This window comes from Galeopterus variegatus, unplaced genomic scaffold (assembly GCF_000696425.1).
Source record: "Galeopterus variegatus unplaced genomic scaffold, G_variegatus-3.0.2 Scaffold2932, whole genome shotgun sequence".
In the NCBI taxonomy this organism is placed as follows: Eukaryota; Metazoa; Chordata; class Mammalia; order Dermoptera; family Cynocephalidae; genus Galeopterus; species Galeopterus variegatus.
In genome coordinates this window covers 55757-60189 of record NW_007729043.1, presented here as the reverse complement: position 1 = coordinate 60189, position 4433 = coordinate 55757, and positions in this window count along the sequence as shown.

Below are 4433 nucleotides of genomic sequence, written 5' to 3'. Positions count from 1 at the left end.
GTTATGCCAAATGACTCACTAGTCAAAAGTAGCCAGGACATTGAAACCTGGAAACTAGTTAATGGTTTGTAACAAGTCAGAAATAAAGATGTTCAACCAAGAAAATGACATTAAGCAGCACTGGCTACAAAAGAAAAGAGCAGCCTGTCAGAATCATGCAAGGGCTGTGGTGACAGGTAGACAATAAAATGGGATGACACCAGTTCCTCTAAGTGGGGGTGTTTGAAACAGCTTTCTCTTGGGAGTTTCCATGCACTGCCTTTGTAGGAAACCTTCCCTCTAAAAATGGCAGCAGGCCCCTTGGAGGTCTTATTAAAATTCTCCCTCTGTGTTATAAAGTGTGTTGTATAAGGCAGATGACACTACCCAAACAGTTAATTCTTCATTGTATAAAGGAAAGTAGGGACAACAGTCACACCAGTAAGGTAGCTCTCCACGGCTGACGTATCCCAGTAACACTGCACAGTGGGCATTGAGAAACAGGAAATGACTCAGAGGGGGACTCAGCTCACAATCCCACCTAAAATGGCAGACAGTCCACGGCTGACGTATCCCAGTAACACTGCACAGTGGGCATCGAGAAACAGGAAATGACTCAGAGGGGGACTCAGCTCACAATCCCACCTAAAATGGCAGACAGCACAAATCCAAACAGAAGCAAGTGGTGCATAACGAATATTTCATATTCAGATTGGTATCTGTTATACCTACAAATAGATTTCATATACTAGCTGAAATCTCTATAGTGTATAGTCCCACAGCATCATTAGGATCAACATTGTTTTCATTTTTAAAGGAAATTTTCTTTCATTCCCTTTCTGCCACAAAACTGTACCTCGGGCCATGAAGAATATACCACAAAAGAATTAAAAGGAAGCAAGAACCCAGTCCAGTGATTGCCCAATGAGTTCCTAATATCAGTAATTTCAAGGACTAGATCTCCACTTTATCCAGAACAATGCTATTGCTATTGTTACTTAACCCTGTTCTAACGCAAAATTTTATCATTTCATAAATGTCTATTTGAAGTGTTATAATAACACCAAACTAATTTCCAATAATGGTAGCTGTTAGAACAGTTTGAACTTTCAGCCACTAGGACTTGTACCTCAAAACCTGCGACATAAAAGGCTAATGCATAAATAAAATCAGTGATTTTCTAGAAAGATACAAGATATGCAAGCTCCTGACTGCAGAGGCTTAAAAACAAGATGGCCTGTGAGGGGGTGGGGGAAGGGAACGGTTGCATGCAGCTCTGCAGCACAATTGACAGAGAACTACAATGTTGCCTCTTGTCTTCAGGGTTGTGTGTTTGCATAAATAGGCTGGGCAAGAAGGGGTTAGAAAAACCAGAGACAGGAATGATAAAGAAAATGCCCCAAATTCAAGTTCATAAATACAAGTGCTCACTTTCAAATAAATATGCATGATGTTTAAAAATGACAGCAAGAATCATCATGTATTTTGTTTTGTCTTGAAATCAACTAATCCCAAATAATAATGGTTACAGAAATTTTCATGACTCCCTTTATTCTTATTTATTTATTCTACCCACTGCAAATCAGTTAATAATGGTAACAATTTACACATATAACGTGTCTTTCACATATAGTAATTAAGTTCACCCTCAAAATTATCCTTATAACACTAATATGAGGGAGGAACCATTATTCCCATTGCATAGATGAACCCACTGCTAATTCATGGAAGAGCTGGGGTTGGGTACAGGTCTGTTTCTAACTCCTTAATCATTTCCCTATATGGTTTCTCTAGACACAGCTTCCTAAGGGGGAAATAGCTCTTATAGACCGATGTATTTTCTTAGCGCCTAGAACAGTGCATTCACTTAGAAGGTGTTCCTCCTGTATTTACCCAGTATTATGGGTCAGTATTGTACCCATTTTACAAGTAAAGAAACTGAAGCTCAGAAGTTCAGATTTAGCCAAATTTACATAACCAATAAGTCGCAGGACTGGAATTCAAACTCGCATGATTGATCTTGAATCTCAGGTGCGACCACACCGTGATGCTATGCAACATTGCCAAAGAGAACTCACTCCAAATGTAATGGTCTTGGCCATTTTTCACCTCTTAGCAACATTTGTCCCATTGCTGCTTCTGAAAATCCTCTGCTACTCTTGGGGATTGCTTTTTATTGATTTGCCTTCTGCCTCTTAAAATTTCTCAGTCTCCTCCAGGATCTCCTCTTCCTTGGCCTTCTCTCCACCCTACTCTAAATCTCTGCCATCAGTGAGCAATCTCATCCACTTCCATTCCTTCATTTATTCACTCAACAAATATCATTTGAACACCTCCTATGTGCCAGGCACTAGTCTAGGCACGTGGGATACCATAGTGAACAGCAGCCAATCTCCCCGCACAAATGGAGCTTATATTGTCATGGGGGTGCAGAGGAGATAGATTAAAACAATAGATACCTAGTTAGCTATATGTGATAAGTGCTGCAGAGAATATAAAGCAGGGAAGAGGGATAGTGAAGGAAAGGGGAGGGGAGTTAAGAAAGAGATTGCAATTTCGGGTCAAGCAAGGCTTCACTGAGATGACATTTGCGCAAAGATGTCCTTTGGCAATTCTCTCAGAGCATTTCTAAATTTGTACCTCTGACGTCTCTCCTGAGTTCAGCCTCACATTTTCAACTGTAGGCCTATCATCTCTTTCAGTATCCATATCCCAAAGTCATCATTGCCACACCTGAAGTCATCCTCCCCTCTCTTCCTTCTATACCTTGTGGTCCCTACTCTGATTAACAGTACTGCCTTTCTTACACCACAAATGTGCACTCAGTCAATAAATACATAAGGAATACCTTCTAAGTGAATGCACTATTCTAGGCTGCTAAAAGAATACATTGGTCTATAAGAGCTATTTCCCCCTTAGGAAGCTGTGTCTAGGGAAACCATATAGGGAAATGATTAAGAAGTTAGAAACAGACCTGCACTCAACCCCAACTCTTCCATTATTTAGCAGTGGGTTCATCTATGCAATGGGAATCATGGTTCCTCCCTCCTATTAACAGAGGGGTTAAAATGCAACAGCACAGGTAAAGCAAGCGAGTGAGTGAATGAATGCATCAGTGAACGATGTGTTTACTGCAGTGCCTGACATGGGAAGTACCCAACAGGTTTAACTGATGTCATCAAGGTCCACTCTCTTTGTCGCTCAGCTCTTTATCTTCTGTGTTGGCTCCATGCTCAGGCAGTGGCAAGACGGCTTCCCAGAGCTCCAGGCATACAGCCACCCCAGAAGATAAAAGAGAGTTTCTTTTCTCAATAGTTGCACCAAAGTCATTGGTTTTGATAGGGTCGTGTGCCTGCTTCTGAACCAATCACTTGGGCCAGGAAAACACTGTTGCTTCGATTGACTAGGCTGGGGTACAGGCCCCCCTGGGGAATGGAGGATGAATCAGCTCCACTCAAACCGCAGGACTGGGAGGGGGGTGGGGCTCTCTGAGGAATATCAAGAGACTTGCAGGAAGAGAATAATGGATAGTGGACAGGTAAAACAATGAATGTCCACTACCCCCAACTATGGCATCTAATTCATTCTGTCTTGTGTTACAGTTTGATGTTTTCATGTGTCTGCCCTCAGATTGAGAGTCCCTAAGAACAAGAACTGTATGTTTGTTACCATTGTATCCCCTGGAGGACCCAGATCCATCTTCTGAATATGGTACATGAACAATAAATGGTTTTTAACAAGAACTGATTCATTAAAGTAGTCTAAACCAGTTCTTCTTTTGCTCATTTTAAGTTTTATAGTGTCTTGTTTTCTTTTTATTGCATGAAAATACATAAAGTCTCAAACATACATACACCTTGAAACACCTTAAAAGACACAGGATTCCAACAGCTGGGTCTGGAGCTCACTAACCCCTCAAGCCCATTCACAGACTGTGTCACAAACCCTTCATGTGCCAGGCTGGGTCCCCAGACCCTTCACACGCAGGTCTATGAGCTAGGTAACCAGCAAACAGGTCCTTGGAAGCCACAGGCTTGAAAGCATGGCCGTGCAAGGGGCATCCGCTTGAGGCAGTCACCAGCCAAGGTGGCAGCGCTGCGCATGGCCACTAACTCTACCCCCCCCACCCCCCACACAATTTGTTTACTGAACCACCCCCAACCGGCCCTGCGGCAAGGGGAGACTGACTATTCTATTTTCCCAACAGGTCCTTAGAAATAAGGTTAATTTTAGGCGAGGTCCCCTAAAGGTCAGAGGATGAACTTGGTAGGCAGACCTACAGAGGAAAGTAAAAACTGGATGCATGCTAGTGTTCGTTATTAATTGAACCTAAACAAAATTAGGAGTTTCAGGCAACTATATTTACAAAGTTAGACTGCAGACCTCACTCTGCCCGCCACTGTGATAGCCAGTACTGCCAGCCGGCTCCTGCCCCACGACCCCTGAACACTCCA